Source organism: Pleurodeles waltl, chromosome 4_2 (genome assembly GCF_031143425.1).
Source record: "Pleurodeles waltl isolate 20211129_DDA chromosome 4_2, aPleWal1.hap1.20221129, whole genome shotgun sequence".
Taxonomy (NCBI): domain Eukaryota; kingdom Metazoa; phylum Chordata; class Amphibia; order Caudata; family Salamandridae; genus Pleurodeles; species Pleurodeles waltl.
This window is the reverse complement of record NC_090443.1, coordinates 823,015,961-823,035,837: the sequence shown is the minus strand read 5'-3', so window position 1 is coordinate 823,035,837 and position 19,877 is coordinate 823,015,961.

The window sequence follows — 19,877 nt, the reverse complement described above, 5'->3', positions numbered from 1 at the left end:
ACTCAACTGTACGCAAGTTCACTCTACTCTGTACCACTCCACTCCACTCTACACCACTCCACGTCACTGCACTCTGAACCACTCAACTGTACACCACTATACTCTACACCACTTTACACTATGCCTCTCTACTCTACCCTGTACCACTCTATTCTATGCCAATTCACTCTTTACTACTCTACACCACTGCACTGTACACCACTCCAGCCTAGGCCACACCAATATACTCTGCTCTACTCCATTCTACACCACTGTACTCTACGCCAATCTTCATTCTTCACCACTGCTCTCAATGCCAATGCACTTTACCCTTTAACACTCAACTCTGTACCCCTTAATTCTACGGCAGTCCACTGTACACCATTCTAATCTACTTTGCACCACTGCACTCTACATCACTTTACTCCATTACACTCTTTTCCACTCTACACAACTGCACTCCACTCTGCACCACTCCACTCTACACCACCGCACTTTTCTCTGATACAATCTACTCTATACCACTCTCCTCTGCACCAGGTAGTCCACTCTATGCTCCTGCACACTGTGCCTCTTTACTCCTAACCAATGCACTCTATACCAATGTACTCTACATAAGTATCCTCTATGTCACTCCACTCTACGCCTGGTGTGCTCAGCGTTTGCCAGATGAGTGAGCGGAGTCTGGTTTTGTGGTGAACATCAGTTTCCTTGAACTCTTTCCCATGCTGGTCACCCTCAGGATTTGGTCTGGTCCCAAGACAGTGGTTTAGTGTATTAACCAAAAGGCAGCCAAGTGCAGGCTTCTAAAGAAGATTGTGCTTCTGTGTTTGAGACTGAATGTCCTTTTTAAAGCCAAGCATGCACCAGGTATATTGAACAATGTAGCGGATGCTCTGTTTCATTTTAAGTTGCACGTCTTCAGGTCCTGCCACGCAGAAGCAGCAGAGTTCCAGACGCCGTTCCCGGAGCATCTTTTGGGGCATCTAGCTTAAGATGCCCCAAAAGATGCCATCTAGCTTAAGAAGCTTGGTGCCCTAGCTTACCAGACTTGTGGCAGCCAGATTAGCACCTGGAACAAGGCATGCCTATGGCGGGTTTTATGACACATATCGCGAGTCTCTTGCATGCGCTAGGGCCAGAGGGTGGTTTTCACCCCAGTCAGTGATAGTGTTTCTGGGGTCCTTGAGGGAGGAGGGGTGGGCAGTGTCTCACACCAAGTGCCATATTGTAGCTGTATCCTTCTTCGCTAAGATTCTGGGTTATACAGATTGTATCAAATCTTTTCTGGTACAGAGGGTGCTGAAGGGATGGCAGTGTTTGGAAAGGAGCAAGGCTGACTCCACACACCCCATAGATGTGAGAAAGTTGGTTGCCATCATGGCGATCTTGGATGGCATTTGTAGGTCACAAGACAAGGTTTGTCTGTTCAGGGCAGCCTTTTCGTTGGCATTTTAAGGGGCATTATGGGTGGGGGAGCTAGTGGCCAAGAACAAAGGGAACAGGAGTGAGGGGTATCCAGTGGCCTAATGGCTCCCTGGAGGTCTCAATTACTTGTTCAAAGACTGGCCAGATGGGTAAGGGAGACCATGTTTTATTCCACGGGGCCCCAGACAATGTGTGTTGTCCCTTAATGAATTTGGCAGCTTTCCTGGCCTATCGGCCACAAGGAGCATCAGGCCCTCTTTTGGTTCACTAGCACGGGACACCACTCACTAGGTTTCGGTTTTGGAATCTTTAGAAGTGCACTGAGAGCTGGAACACTGGACCCTGCGGGGTACAGTTCCCATTATTTCTGGATAAGGGCAGCCACTACTGTGACAAGAATGGGACTGGCAGGGCTAGCAGTACAAAGAACTGGCAAGTGGAAGTCTGACTGTACAAGCGCTATTTGAGTTTGAACCTCTTGTAGGTTACGGCACTAACCTCTTTTTCCTTTTTCCGTATTCTCCTGTTAACACAGGTGGTAAGTGTGTGGAGTGGATGCAGCCACTGGTTACTTCATCGTCTCCTGTCCACGCAGGAGCTGGGAGTGTTACAGAAGTGTTGGACCACTCGTATGTGCAAAGACGTTCTCTTTTTCAGGTTGATATGCAGCCAGGGCAAAGGAAGCAGGGTGTCGGCTGACTTTCTGTGGTCAAGGAGGGCTACGCTTGGCCAATATGAGGACAGCATTAGACAGACTCATGCCCTGGGAGTTTACACTCCTAGGGAGCATAATAGTGCACCTTGGTGGCAACAATCTAGCTGAACTTGGAAAGAAGGTCTTGTTTGAACCAATTATTTCAGAGTTTGGGTGGCTCGCCGAACAGTTTCTGGAGACTGATCACATGGTACAACATGGTGCCCAAGTTGAATTTCCAAGACAATCACTGTGCTTCTCATAGACCGCTCTACAGGGTTATTCTCAGTCACCTATTGTGTTGTGACACAAAGATGTAAATGTCATAAAGGCTGCACAATGCCATGACTGGAAAGCAATACGTTCCCTTGCAGAGGAGAGGTCCAGATCCACTTGTATATGGGTGGCGAGACGCCATGAACTAACATACGTGGCATGAGCTATTATCTTGGAAGTACCTTTTCAATTCACATTTCATTGACTTCAACTATTGATGACAAAGGGTTGGCCTATTCCTGCATATACAGAAAACCGGTGGGCAGTATCTGTTTTCCTCTTGCCCCCCCTTCATCTTTTTTAATCTTTGTTGGAACTTCCAGCCTGGCCCTGAAGAAGTTGGGTGGTTGTCTCACCACCGTTCACTGTCACTGAAACGAGCATCAGCACCACCGTTTTTACCTCCTGACCAGATAATGGCACATTAGTGATTAAGACGACAAAAGCAATCAAATGTTACAAAGTGTATAAGTAATGTAGACTGTATGAGAATATGACTTAATGTGTCTTGAGGATCCTTCCCATTCTGTTGGCTTTCTAAAAATTTATAATGCTTGAGTCTTCATCAGATATTGCATTTTAAAATAATTAATTTCCTCATGACTCGGTTTTGTTCTGTTCCAAAGGGGTATGGTACAATGCAGTTTCATATACTCTTAGGGTGATGTACTGAGTGTGAGTGGTACATATGAAGTTGGTGTGGTGAGAATGGAGAGTTTTAGTTTATGGGGGTAAGAGGGTTCTCTATTGTTAAAGAATTATGTTTAAGGTGCTGTGTCTTGAAATATTGACTATGAGGATGAACTGATAAATAAAAACAAATTTAAGATTTATTCTGCATATATAAAAAGTCTTTTTTGTATTGTTGTATTTGACTCTTGCAATAGAGGTTTGTTTTGGAGGTGGATTGTTTCTCTTCTTTTAGTACTTCACTCCCAGTCCTACTCCAATTATGCAAACAAGAATGTAATTAATATGGGTTACTGTGCAATAATGTTTAACAATTGTGTTGTGTATGTTTAATAAATACAGCAGTGGATCTCACGATCCCTATCCCAAAAGAGAACTGGACTGGGCCTTTTCATTTAAGTGGGTACCTAAGGGCGAAGTGGATCTTTGGGGTTTTCAGGGGACATTGCCTGCCAGATAGAGCCATTACTGCAGGATGCAAGGCTTAGCGCCCATAACAGTTGCTAGGTAAAATGTCCAACTAAAGCTTCATTGCTGCAGTGACAGGTTAGCAATATTCGAGGGCATGGGGACATCTTGCCAGTGGCATGGAGGCACTAAGATATGCAAAACCCTTGGTACCGTGGCACTGCCTACCAGACCGAGAGCTTTCTGTCTCCTATTGCATTTACTTCGTGCATGTGCATCCAGAAACAGATTGTTTCTCTTAGAGTCGTTCACCCTGTTTGGAGCCTTGGTGCAACCAAATGCTCTTGACTGCAAACCCCAAAGCTTCTATGCAGAATATCAATACCACTCAAATATTTGTAAGTTCAAAGGCCCCTGTGCCCGAACTCCATGGTTTCTATGACTTTGCAAAGCTTTTAAGAATGGATGGATGTGTCTATTGAGTCATTCTGTAATTGAACAGCTGTTCCTGACAGAGGTAATCCTCCATCCCAGCAGTCTCGGGCATTCTTCCACCCCATTCACAATGTCATGTACACGTTTGCATCTGTACTCATTCTCTTTGTTTTCATTGGCCACCGTTTTAATTTTAGTGCAATCAGTCTTTTTGCTCCTGGTTTACGCAACTGGAATGACCAGTTGATTTTCTATGCCAATTGGGACACGGTCTTGGAAACCTTATTGTCAGCACATGCAAGAGCTCAGCACAGAGTTCCAATTTTTCTTTTGGGTGTGGACGTGGCGTTCAGCCAATATTATCAGTATTTGGCACGGAAATAGGGTTTTTAGATGTGTTTTGACAAACTACCCGTAATGACTGTGAATATTTACAGTCAGACATTTCTCTTTCCCTTGACATATGTAACACAAGCAATGCAAAGTCAATAGTGCTGGCTTTTTTATTGGAACAAGTATTCATGACAGCAAAACCAAACATGGGTGATCAGTGATAAGCGCTTTGTGTCTGTTACAGGCAAAGGCACAACAAAAACATTGTAAACATAAACCAGCAACTAAAATGCCCTGGAGTCAACAAAGCAAATACATCAGAGTACCTATTGGTTCTTGTCTAACAAAAGAACGATGCGTAACAAAAAATGGGAACACAGAAAGGAGATTGTAACCAGCAACAAAATGTTATGCCTTTATGGAAAGCCCTCTGAGAAAACACCAAATATTTTTTTTTAAAAAAGCATAGGCGTAAAGAGTGTTCACCATTCTCTCAATGTATCGTCGACCAGGAAAACCTCCATCAGTGCCTATGTATAGTTCATCCTGTCTAAAGTGCATGCAATGGCTTAAAGCATTCACAGCAGTGCCTGCAATATTTCTATTTTCAAAGCTGCCGTTAAAAGTGTCTGCCCAGCTGTATTTAGATATACTTTGTCAAAAAGAAGATCCTGTCTTGTGCACGGTACACCATTTTAATGGGTACCACAGATTACACCCGAGCTCCTTCTGGGAGGAACTGATGTTAGAGGGAAAACCTACGTGCAGGTAAGAACGTCCACCATGCACCTATGTGCTGACATGACACTCCAATCCGAAGAAAGCTATCGGCACTCGACACACACTCCTGGAGGCGCAGAAAAATTGTAGCATTTGGATTAAGTTTTTAGCCATAAAGAATCAAAGTTGCGCAACTCAGACTGCAAAATAGAATTTCTTGCAGCAACCATATAGGGAGATAAAGCTTAACTTGTGTCACCAATGGAAAAACTTTAATATGCGCAAAGGATGAGAAATCCTCACAAGTGCACTTTACTGAGGAGTAAAAAAAAAACCACACTGGAATTATAGACACGGGCATTCACTCTAAAAAACCCAGGATGACTTTAGCGGACTATCTTGTGATTTATCATTGGAAGGTTATTTCAGTGTCAAAGCAAACTAGTTTTCTTTGTTCTTGAGCTGTTCCTCTGTCTTGCTGCTGTCAGTAGTATAAACATGTAGACCATACTGCCCGCCTCCGATCTCAAAACAGAAATAAGGTAAGCAGTTATTTTCAGTTAATTTGAAAGTGCCTTTAGGTGTTGTATGCACACACAGTCTATGAGAGTAAATGGTGGTGCATTTTGTGCTTAAGAGTTTTTTTTTGTCTGCCGGGAACTCACCCTTTTCCGGATATTGCTGGGTATATTTAGGTAATGACAACATTTCCTTGCTTTTAAAAGTGAACCTATTTTCCTCATGCTATTTGATCTTTCGTCTTCATTTTATATAAAGTGATGATAATCATTTTTGAAGTCGATCCTGCGGGATGAACTTCGTGTAGCGTCCTATGGGCAATATCAATTTAGTGTGAGCTGCTTTGTGAATCCCTCAGAGCAACACCTGCGATTAATCAAGTCTGTGATGACTCTACATTTACTCTCTTCTGAGACCTGCACCATCCATATTTTATGTATTCTAGGTTGAATTTTATTTTGCAGTTTTAATTTATGTTTCTACTTCTTTAATCATTAATGTATTGTATTTAGTTAATTTTGATATGGTACAATATAGGAGCTTATGAGTGCAACATGGCCATAACATTTTTCATCATGTTCTTCAAATCATGGTGCTGAGTTACAGAAAACAACAGCTAATATTCAAGACATTTGCCACTTATCCTCTCAGGAAATAATTTACGTACTTTGCATTATACTACTGCTGTTATATCTGGAGTGTAATAATCCGTGTACACCCTTTAAAAAGGTATATTGAACAGAGGTGTCCAAGGCCCAGGAGAACCAGTTACATTCCAGATTTTTAGAATTTACAAATGCATATAGGTACAGTCAAAATAAACAGAAATTATTTACACAGTTAGTGGTTTCCTGAAAATCTGGCATAGATCACGCTCTGTCCCACCTTGGACACTCCCGATACAGAGGAAACATAATGATGAACTGCGTACTCTGGTCTTATTTTGCCACTGAGGTGTTCTGTTGACATCATAAACCACAAAGCTTCAGGTCAAGTGGTTTGCAATTGTCACCAGAAATCCAAGATAGCAATATATGAGGAACCTTTAACACAGTTACCCTTCCGTATTGACTATATTATATATTTATTTTTGGGTAGTTAGCTTGAAAAGTTTTTTTCCCCAAATAGGTAAATGTTTATTGAAAACGGTGAACAAAATACTGAATTATATGGTTCTCTGTTGTAAAAAGAAAAGAAAATACCTACATCATGTAGTTAGGAAAGTAGAATTTTAGAAAAAAAAACACTCGGCTTTGTTAAAAAATACATTCTGTCTATAAATGGAAGAGATTGTTGAAGCTGTTCTTTTCTATGTCCAGTTAACAAAGGGCACTGATTGTAAACAGAATGTTCGGGTTTGTTTAACTTTCATGTATAAAATGTTGATTAAACAATTGACAATGATAAGCCTCTACAGAGTGGTTTGGGGTTGCTATGATGACACCCATATTTCACAAGGATCTGTGAAGCATTTTCCCATAAAGGTACCTGTGAAAGAATGAAAAAATGTGTGTGTGTGTATATATAAAAATACATATATATATATATATATATATATATATATATATATATATATATATATATATATATATATATGTTATCCCAGAAATTTGATTACCAATACACTGAGGAAAGTGATGATGATTGATTGTGTTGAGTTATTAGTTCCCAAAGTTAAGGAGAATATAACAGGTACTCAACCGATCAGATTCATTACAACTTATAATGATCAAGCCAGAGAAGTTAGGTGTAGCTTGAACAAACATTGGGATATATTAAAATTAGATGATAAATTGGTAAATGAAATTGAAGGAAGACCTCAGATTACTTTCAGGAGAAGTGCATCACTTAAAGATAAATTATGCTCTACTCTCTTTGAACCTACTAAGAATCATAAATAGACATTGATACAGGGCTTTTTCGTATGTGGTTCATGTAAGGCATGCAAAGGCAGCAAAAGCTGCAAACGAATACGATTATCACAATCCACTCAACCTTTTGAGAGATAAGGAAACATTTGAATTGTAATACTGAATTTTGCGTTAATGCACTGTTTTGTCCATGTGCTAAATGTTATATTAGGAGCACGATACATAAAGCCAAGAAAAGGATATTAGAACACATGAGGGCTATATCTAAGGAGGATAAAACATATACCATAGCTAGACACTTTGCACAATGTCATGGCAAAAACAGCTCTCTTTTACAATTTTGTGTACTGGATAGTGTTCCTCTGAGTATACGAGGAAGAAATAGAGAGCAAGCATTACGAAGATTGGAGTAGAAATACATCATCACATATAGAACAATGTTCCCTGAGGGTTTTAATCTTGACGAGGAATTGTTGGTACATTTAGGATAAGCATAGTAGTGTGTATAACACAAGTATGATATGAGGCAATATATAAATGATATTACAATAATATGTAATATGAAATATCAATATGTGGGCATTAACCAGGCAAATGTTGGAAATAGGTACTTATGTATTACAATATTGTTTGACTTATTTTTGATTTTCTGTGTTTTTGTCTCTATTTAGGTACATCGAATGCAAAAGAGCTTTTATATAACGGCCAGTGTGAAAACAACTAACAAATTAACTGTGACGTATAATCTATATTTTTCTTTGTCTTTAATTGTGCAAGTGATTATTATCCTGCAGATCCAGCATTCATGTTAAAAAAAATAGCATAGACTGCAGGAAGACCTAGAATCTTTATGGCAGGCTCTGTCAGCGTGTGATTATATTAGGTATTGTAGTGAACACAAGATATTGATCTTGTAATGATGACTTACTGTCATTAAGAATTATGATATCAAAAAGTAATTTACATGTGGCGCGGGATATTATATAAATATAAATGGGCAATTGAGTGAAAAAGTAGAAAAATATGTTTACGTCGAATATTTATTAAGAATATGTTAAAAACGTGTTTAAAGATGGCCAACACGTTTGTGTGGAAATTAAGGGCTTTTTGACAGTCCTTTATTTATGTTGCAAACTCCGAAAAAAACATGATGGTGGGTTTTTAAAATGTTTAGGTGGAGGTATATGTAACTACCTGTGAGAAAGGAGCTTCGGCTCCGAAACGCGTAAGGTATTTTTTTGAATAAATACGCTGATGCTGTATTCGTCTCGGCTCGTTTCGTGTGTCGAACGCCGAGAAGGTTTGTGTTCTTCGACGATGTGATTGTGGGATAAACAAGGGTTCGCTACCCTGCTGAGACGAGTCGCACTAAGAGGCCGGATTATAGCGACCTGACAGTTGAATGAATATATATATATACACACACACACATTTGTATTTAAATAAAAGACAACAGTGGTGGTTGCCATTGGGTAGTTAAAATTAGGATTCGGTTTCCATAGGAATTCTTTTTTGGTTTGCTTATAAGAAAAAAAATCTCCACCTCTGCTCCTTCCTGGAGAGTTTCGGGGTGTTCTGTCAAGCAAAGGATTTGAAAAAAGGGGGTCCCAGAATACGTTTTTCAAGTTAATTTTGCTATAGGAAATTTACAGGCTGAGCAGATATACTCTAAATTTGGCAGAAAGATAGATCTTGGTCCAGAAAGCATGCTTTTTGTGAGTTAGGGCCTGATTTAGATGCTGGCTGTAACGGTCCTGCCATCAAATTTTCGACTGAAACCCATCCACCGTCATCGTGACGGTCCGTTCAACGTATTTAGCTGTTGGCAGCCTCATAGATGAAAGCCCGCATTCAAAGTGCTGTCTTCACTAAGAAACATCGGCTGTGACGATGGCAGGAGAGGGAAAAGTGGTTGCTGGCAGGACCCCAGCCATCCTACCCACCCCATGTTGTTTTGGATGTGCCTTACAGCCAAGAAAAAAGTGACAGTCCGTCCTCCATGTCTCAGTTGGTGGATTGGGGGGGAAAGGGGCGAAAACTCACTTTTTTCCCCATTCTACCCCATCTTTGACTGGACACAACTGAACAGCACCTGCCGTCACTGCTGCCCCCGACCCATGGAGAAAACACAACCCCTCTCTTGCCGGACTCAAAGGTAGGAACACCTCATTACCAGGGTACGGTGAGTGGGCACTGACAGACTGGACACAACTGGACAGCACCTGCCGTCACTGCTGTCCCCGATCCATGGAGAAAACACAACCCCTCTCATGCCGGACTCAAAGGTAGGGACACCTGATTACCAGGGTACAGTGGGTGGGAGTGTGGGAGTGTGTGTGCAGTGGCACAGGAGGTTGGAACCACTGGAGACATATACATGTCACAATAATGTTTGAAAGTTACTGTGGCATGCTTATGTGAGGGACACGAGAGGGGACACACGGGTACACAACACATATTGCACACATACACAACTGTCATTATGGTGCCAGTACTCATTGGCAAATTAACGCTGGCAACACAATGACGGTACATTCACACCTGTCAACTGTGCCCATGTGTACACATTGCCAGGGGACCTGTACCTGCCATGTTGTGCTGCGAGTTGTGTGTGTGAGTGTATGTTTGTATGCGGTGCGATTGGCTGGGTGAGGGGGAGAGAGCTGCAGTGGGTGCTGTGGTTGTGTCAGTATGTGTGCCACCTGCATATGGCTTTGAAGTTGTTGTGTAGGTTGTGTTGTGTTGCTGCATGCAACATTCAGGTGAGTGGTGTTGTCTGGTTGTCGCTGTCATAATGTGTGTAGCTGAGCTAGTGTGTGAGAGTGTGTTTGTGTAGATGAGTGTGTAGTTGGTTTGTTGTGGTTGTGTCATGTGTGGGTACATTGTTAATGGTGAATGTATGTTGTGTCATGGATGCCCGTCAATGTTTGTTTGCGGCATGTACATGTTGTGTGGAATGGCAATGGATACAGGTGTGTATGGGTGTGTTGAGTCATGTTTTGTGCAGGGGGACACATACGGCTAAGGCACAATGTGCATGTGGGTGAGACTTACCTCGGTTCTATAGCATCTGCCATTGTACGGTGTCCATTGGGTCTTGTGATTTCTTCCCTCTGTCAGCGAACCACCTCCAGCCCACCGCCTGCAGAGCTGTAACATCTAAATATGTCAGGTGGAACACTGACAACTTGACGGTCTTCTCGGGTCCGCTGCAGATGCAGCTTGGCATGGGCGACTGCCAAGATCTAAATCAGACCCTTGGTGAAAATCTGCTTTGTCGTTTTTGAGATATTAAGGCTCAAAAACATTGTCTATTTCAAGCCGTGGAGGATCTGCCATGGTGCCACCAGATCTTGAAATGAGATTGAATTGGCTGCTATCACTTCAACAATGATGTGGAAACTTAGAACTCAGGACTCAGTTCCTCTTCCTGAAAAAGAAACGTTTATTTAAGGGGCAAGGTAGGGATGCCCTGCTCCCCTAGGCCTGGTGGAGAAGTCCCAGGGGAAATAAACATATTCATTAAAAAAAACACACCACCAAACTCTACCCCACTCCACTGTATGCCACACCATTACACCTTGCACTATTCCACTATATGCCACTCCAAGTTACTTTGCCCAATGCAACTCCAGTGTACGCCACTCCACTCTACACTATTCCATTGTGTGCAATTCCACTGTATGCAACTCACTCTAAGCCACTCCAGTGTATGCTATTCCACTCTACCCTACTTCACTGTATGACACTCCATTCTACCACACTTACCTGTATGTAAGTGCACTCTACGCCACTCCACTGTATGCCACTGCACTCTATGCTGTTCCACTATGTGCCTGTCCTCTGTACCCTACGCCACTCTACATGAACCCACTCTACACAATTCCACTGTACGCCATGCCACTCCACTGCATACTACTCCACTCTATGTCAATCCAGTCTATGCTATTCCACTGTATACAACTCCACTCTGCGCCACTACACTGTACAGCACTACAGTCAATGCCATCTCACTGTATGCCACTCCGTTCTACACTGTTATTCTGCTACACTGTGCACCACTCCACTGTATGTTACTCCAGTCTATGCCACTCAATCCCACGCCACTCTACTGAATTTGACTATCTGCAATTCCACTTCACACCACACCACTGTATGACATTCCACTTTACCCCACTCCACTGTATGACACCCCAGTCTACGCGACTCCACTTCCCACCACTCCACTCTATGCTAATCCATTCTATGCTATTCTAAGCTATGCTGCTCCACCTTATGCCACTCTAAGCTATTCCACTGTATACCAGTCCACTCTATGCCACTCAACTGTACGCCACTCCACTGCAAGCTATTCCAGTAAACACCACTCTACTCAGCACTCTTCCACTATACGTCACAACACTGTACACCATGACAGACTGTATGATATGACACTGTATGACACTGCAGTCTATGCCCCTCCACTCTATGCCCCTCCACTAAACTCTACTCCAAAGTATGCCACTCCACTGTAAAAAAAACCGTACTCCCATTTCACTGTAGAACACTGTAATCTACTCTATGCCACTCTACCACAGACTACTCCACTCTACGCAACTCCCTCTATGCCACCCCACCGAAATTCACTCCACTCTTCTCTATAACACACTACCTCACTGTAAGTGACACCATTCTATGACAGTTTCCCACACTCCACGATACGCCACTCCACTCTATAAAACTTTACTCCAGTCTATGCTATGCCACTACTCTGTACTCCACTCTATGGGCACTGTGCTGTATGACACGCCAATCCACAATATGACACTTTACTGCACTCTACGTCACTCCAATTAACTCTACTGTATGACACTTTACTCCACTCTATGGCACTGTACAACACTCTAATTTACACTACTCAACTTTACTCTATACAAGTCCACTTACAAGACTCTACTAAACTATATCCCACTATACAACACTCTACTACACTTTATTCCCCTACACTCCACAATACTACTGCACTCTAATACACTCCTTGCCACTCAACCACACTCTTCTCCTCTATAAGACACAATATGCAACTCTACCAACTTTAATCTGTTCTATTTAATGACACACTACTCCTCTATATGCCACTCCACTCTACGCCACTTATCTCTACAACTCTCTATACCACTACATTGTACCACACTCTATGACTCTGTACTGTATGTCACCCCACTCTAGAACATTCAACTCTAAGCCAGTCCACGGTACTCCACTCTACAACACTTTCCAAGAGTCTACGACAAACCACTCCACTGTACGCCACTCTGCTCTGTGCCACTGAACTCTACACTAGTACACTGTACACCACTCCACTCTGGCCAACTTCACTACAGGCTACTGCACTCTACTCCGCTCAGTGACACTCTACACCCTTCCACTCTGCCACACAATACTCCACTTTGTAGCACTCCACTGCACTCCTCTCCACAGAACATCTCTCTACGACACTACACTGTACAACACTCTCCTCCGCTGAGCTTAACGACACTGGACTGTATGATTTGAAACTAATTTTTATTAGAAATTTAAAAATAAATGTGAAATTCAATGATAAAACAAAGAGTAAAGATAAGTTATAGTTAGGAAAACTTTATTCTTCCATACAAACATATTTTGAACTATGCAAACATTTGAAATTAATAATTATAATTACAACTGAAGTTTAGAATTTACACACTACCAGTTACAAAAAATGTCTAAGTTGCGCACCACATTCAAATGAATGAAAGTGGCACATCTCCGTACACTGTCCTGTTACCTCACTCGCCACTCTCCGTTGCACTGTGTTTTCAGAAATTGTGTCATTTCAGATTTAAGTGTTGTTATGAATGCTATAATTTCACATGCTACAACTCATATAACATGCAAGGGTATAACTAGCGCATGGAGAAGGTGTGAGTTATAGTTAATGTAGTATGGTGAGTGAGGTGACAGGACTGTGTACGGAGGTGCGCAAATTATCGTAAACTCAAGGAGCTGCATAAAATATAAATAAACTATAAACTTGGATGATAACTGGTGGTGCATACATTATGAATTTCAGTTGTAACTATAACTTTAGTATTTCTAACGTTTGTAAAGTTTAAGTTGGTTTTGTATAAAAATAATAAGTAAACTTTTCCTAATTATAACTTATCCTTAACCTTTGTTTTCATTGAATATATTTATTTATATAATCAATGAAAAAAACAAAGGTTAAAGAAATATTATAGTTAGGTGAAAATGTCAGTTAAAACCTACTGTTTTAAATGAACAAAACTACTGAAATGCACCAGTTATAGTTATTTTTGTTAACTATAACTTGTGGCCCAAATTAACGATAACTCGTGCTCCTGCATGCACTGCTAATTACCTCACATATTATATATTATTAATGACAAGTTACATGACATGATTGATATTATCACTGCAACATCTGAAACAACATCATTGATAACAACACTGCATGGCAGGGGATGGGGGTGGATGAGACTTTTTTTGGAAAGTTTTGTGAAGATTTGAAGTTAAAACATAACATTCTAAACTAACAAAACCACTGAAAATCACCAGTTATAGTTATCTCAAGTAACTTGTGCCATAAATTCACTTTACCTCACACCCCAAACATGCACAGGGTTATTATCAATAATGTCTTTTCAGATGTCATTAGGGATGTTATCAATGCAGTCTTTCAACATGCCACAAGTGATGTAATACACAAAGGTAGAAGCATTACATGGTGATGGTGTGAGTTATAGTTTTTTAGGGCATGTCAAAGTTACTTGAGATAACTATAGCTGGTGATTTTGATAGTTGAAAACGTTATTGGCCCTGCACCCAAACCCCGGGGGCACCCAATCCCTCGCACTGCATGGCTTTTAGGCGTTCACAGCATTTAGTTGGGCTCAGGACCTGGTCTGTCACTGCTTCTTTCCTACTAATAAGATTTGAAACACAGGATCAGTGGGAGGCAAGGTAGACTCAGAGACTCCCATACCATGAATTCCACCAAATGCATTTGCTTGGTCGTTACAAAGTATTAGATTTGTTTAGGAAACATAAGGCCGACTTATATATTGGCGGAAAGAGTACTCCATCGTAAAATTGTAAAATTTTCTTATGTACTAGACTGCATGGTGTGTTTTGCATGCTAATGTTCCCTCTATTGTTAGAGTAAACTGCTTATTACCTGATAATCATCACTGCATTTGCCTGCTTTTCTCACTCTCTCTCACACACACACACACACACACACCCACCACACACACACACATACATATAGATAGATAGATAGATAGATAGATAGATAGATAGATAGATAGATAGATAGATAGATAGATATATTCAGTAAAAAAACAAGGGATAAAGGATGTTATAGTTAGGTGAATATATCAGTTAAAACATACAAAACCATTGAAATTCAACAGTTATGACAAGTAAATTGTGCCCTAACGTAACTATAACTTGTGCCCTGCCATCATGCCATGCATAGTGTTGTGATCAATGTTATAGAAGATGTCATGAGTGATGTAATATGTGATGTAATGAGCAGTTCATGTTGTCATTTTAAGCAAGGCAAACCAACTGTGTGTGTGTGTTTATATATATATATATATATATATATATATATATATAGAGAGAGAGAGAGAGAGAGAGATATATAAATTCATTTTTGGAAAGTTTTGTGAAGATTCATCAAGCAGCGCCAAAGATATAGGCAAGTAAAAAAACGCTTTTTACATAGAAATTAGGTTGTAACTATAACTACCTAGTGGAAACCGCCACTAGGTTATATATATATCTACATATGTAAATATATATATATAATAATATATATAGATATAGATAGATAGATAGATAGATAGATAGATAGATAGATAGATAGATAGATAGATAGATAGATATGCAGATCTATTGGCTTTGTCAAAAAGTCACCAATAACCAAAGCCACTGGAATTATGCAGCAGAGGAAGGGTAAATTATGTGGCAGGGTTGACCAAATTATAAATTATCCAGCAAGAAAAAGCAAATTATGCAGCATAATGTAGCACATTTTGGGATAATATTTTTCATTACTTTTTTATTTTTACAGTTGTTACACTATCTGGGCATACATTCACCTCACTGCTAGTGGTTTAACACCTACATATAGCAATAAATAACAGAAAGGTAACCAGTCAACCTTTGCAAGGACCTTTCATTGTACTGCAACGTGTTGCAACATTTTTACTAGGGGGTGCAGGGAGCTCTGCTCCGCTGGCGGAGCTAACAGAGTTTTTGGAACTCCGCACTCCGCTTGGAGCACAGAGTAAGTCCAAAAACTCTGCTAATCCAGTCAGCAGAGCTCACCCTGTGAGTGCTGCAGCCCAGTATTCAGGCCTGGGCCATAGGCAGCGAAAGAGGATATTAAAATCCAGTGGCAAAGATATTAGTTAATAATAAACTAAATTGAGAGACTAAGATTAAGCAAGGAAGTAAGCAGATCTGTCTTCTTTCTTCTCTATTATGTCACATTTCTATTGAACCCTTGGTCTGCAAAATTAGGGAAACACTGAGAAAGTACCATATCAGTATAGGAGGTTTGGAAAAAAAGGTAACATAATAATCTGATGACATTGTAGACTTTACAAATAGTGTAGTGAGTTAGAAGAAATAAATGCCATATTCTTGAACATTTCTTGATACAAGGGAAATTACTATTAATCTGAAACGATAATTTGGAAAAATAGTTACACTAGCCTCACTGTTAGAGAAAAAATCAGATATTTAGCACTCATTACTATGCCTAAAATAGAAAGGTTTGCCCAAATGTATCTAAAAACGTTTACTAATGAAATAGAAGACTTACTTAAACATGGAAAGGCATTCAATTTACTATGTTTTGGGAGAATCATTCTAATTAACCTTAGTTAATCTAAAAATATGATTTGTTACTGACAATGGCAGCCAGTGTTCTGTACGAGTTCTCTTATAGGTTGTTTAACCCTAGGCATTTCAAAAAGTTGAGATAGATGGCCTTGCAAGCTGCCCCCAAGATATGGTGGGAGATAAGGATCTTTTGGGGTATCCATTATTTCAGAATGTTCCAACTACTTTGGTACTCACCAGGTACTCAAGTATGTTTACAGGATCTCCTGAGTGTTCCTTTGATGTCCACAGGTGTCTACAGAATTGGTGACTTAATGGACGCATAGTAGATTTCTTTGTTGGAAACTATTGTTGACGTTGTAGAGCGTGAAAATTACCTACATTTAAGAATCATCAGTTAGTTACATAGTTGAAGGATAACAAGATTCAAGAGTCAGCCTGTTCTTGTATCCTGTTGTAATGCCAAGTGAATCAGGCAATCACAGTAAAGGAGATATCAATGGTTGCTGGAAAAGGAAGAAGGAACGATCAGAAAGTCAGATGCAGTATTGAGGGAGACTTTGTTGGAGCTTCAACAACACATTTGTGGCAACAATTTCTTAATTTTATGCATAGAATTGTTTGTCATGCTCTACTAAAAATACAATACTATGTTATGATCTCTGGGTTGTACTGGTCACTGAAGGAACTCACCAATATCCACCCAGAATGCACAGTGAGATTCCCCAAATTTGAGTTGGGAGATGGAGAGGACAAGCATAAGGTATTGCAGCGTTCTTCTCTTATACCTTGCAGGACGACCTTGTAACGACGGAGACCAACAGGTGAGAATAACTCTTTTATTTTCAGGATGTTACGTGGTCCATACAGGAACAATATCATAACCGACCTCCTGGAACAACCGCTGACTAACGAATCCCTTTCCCTGTCTTGTGATGTGGATCGAATGCCTATCTACATTCCACATTCGATCCATGCACCACACATCTTTCCCCTTATCAAAACAACAACAACAAAAAATAGAAAAATATATATACAATATTCTCAAAATTGAAATATAAAAAAAAAAATAATAATACATAACAACATACATATACAATTTTTCAAAATTGAAATGCATAACCACTCTTTATTTGCCCCATCACAAATTTGTTGAAATACCTTGGTAATTTCCTTTCTCTCTGACTTTTACGAATAGGTATCATGCTATTCTCACGATTCCTGGATTCACTTCCTTCACCCCTGTCAGACCGCACCTCCTCAGATCACAATATGGAACCATCTCCCCACAAGTATCCACTCTCTTCATTAAGATCATAACACATCTTCTCCTCGGGAATGCTACTCACTTTAAACAAACTCACATGCAGCAAATTACGGATAGCACCATTCAAAACCTTCACAATTTTCATAGGGTGTGACCATCTAGCATTCCCTTTATTTATTAATCCATGGTTTTTCACATGCACATACTGTCCAACCACCAACCTCAGCATAGTTTTTTCACTGTTGATTCTTCCCAACACTTTATTTTGATGCTCTAGCACCTATTCTCTCACAGAACTCAAATCTTTCCCATCTGAACTTCTTTGTTTTCTGTTCCTCAACCACCAAGGAATTAACTTAAAAGATGGTTTCCGACCCCTCAATAACTCATAAGGTGTTTTGCCAGTAACTGAATGTGCTGTAAGATAAAAAAATATTTTGGATGGCCTCCTTCCAGGACAAATTAGATGCCAAGGCTAATTGTATAGCTTCCTTGATTTCTTTGTTAAATCTTTCGACCTGACCATTACCTTCAGGATGATACAATGATACCCTCACATGATTTACACCACAACCTTTCAAAAAAGATTTCATCTTATCAGAGGTAAGTTGCACTCCGTTATCTGAAACAATAGTTTAAGGAATACCTTCCCTTGCAAATACATCCTTTAAAAATTAAATAATTGTATCAGTAGTCATATTGCCAACCATACAAACTTCTGGCCATTTGGAAAAATAATCAACTAGGACAATCGCATCCGCTTCCTTAGCATGTAAGGTAACAAACGGTCCCATAAAATCGATCGCAACCTTGCGCCACGGGCCATATGGTAATCCAACCATCTGTAGTGGCACCACTAATGGTTTCACGGATTTGTCACTCAATACACATTTACTACACTCTCTTACCCAATGGTCCACCATACCATCTAATCCCAGCCACCAAAAGATTTCTTTGATCTTCCTCCTAGTACTCACCATGCCACCATGACCTTCATGTCCCAACCTGACAATGGTGTCACGCATGCCACAGGGAGCCACAATTTTATCACCTAATATAATGTCATTTGACACAGACAATTCCTCTTTAACCTTCCAGTATGTACTACACTCACCTCACAAATTCCGTTCCGATTGCCATCCCTTCAAAATAAACTCCTTCACTTTCAACAAAACCTCATCCTTCTGCATTTCCTTCATCCACACACATTCATATATTCCACAATCCACATTCCCGTTTTGCAGGAACATCACATCATCATGAGTGAATGCAACATCACACTCACCATCATCAAACTCTTCAACACTTCCATGAAATAGTGGTAAACGAGACAACCCATCTGCCACGCAATTACTCTTCCCCGGAAAATGCTAAATCTCAAAGTGGTACATTTGTAATTTTGAAGCCAACCTTGCCAACCTAGGAGTAAGGTTCCTTCCCCCTCCTGTACTCAAAATGTTAACCAGAGGCTTGTGATCCGTACAAATGTTTAATTTGCACCCCCATATGTACAGTCTAAATCATTGTACAGCCCAAGTATTAACTAACAACTCTTTCTCAATTACAGAATAGTTTCTTTCTGCTTGAGACAAAGTATGAGAGGCATATGCTACCACCCATGTGTCTCCTTTTCTTCGTTGAGACAAAACTGCCCCAATACCAAATGCAGAAGCATCCACTGATATAGTACATTCAGCAGTTTCATCAAATGATTTAAGGCAAGACGCATTAACAATTTCTTCCTTTATGGTCGCAAACTCCTTGACATGTATCTCTGCCCAGCAAAACGTCGCATTTTTCCTCAACAAGGCACGGAGGTTGTCCACTTTGGATGCAAAGTTTTCCACAAAACGAGAATAAAACTCTGCTAGGCCTAAAAACGATAACAATTGTTCCTTGCACATTGATTCTGGAGCCTCACTAATAGCTTTGACATGACTAATCTTAGGCCGAATACCATCCTTAGAAATAATATGACCTAAATATTCCACATGGCTCTCACCAAATTTGTACTTTTGATCCTTAACTGTTGGTCTATAGTCTCTCAATGCCTGCAATACTGCCTTTAAATTTCAGTCATGCTCGATTCTGTCACTTCCATATACTAATATATCATCTTGGAATAACTTTGCACCCTTAACATTAGAAAGTATTTTGGATAACTCCCTTTGGAAAACTGCAGACGCACTAGCCAATCCAAATAGCATCTTTTTATACGGGAACATTCCTTCTAGTGTGATAACTGCTGTATAATGTTTAGACTTAGGATTCAAATGTATCTGATGATACGTACTTGCCAAGTCGATGGTTGAAAATACTGTAGCATCTCCAATGGACGACATCAGTGCCTGCAAATTTGGCAAGGGGAATGCGTCTATCC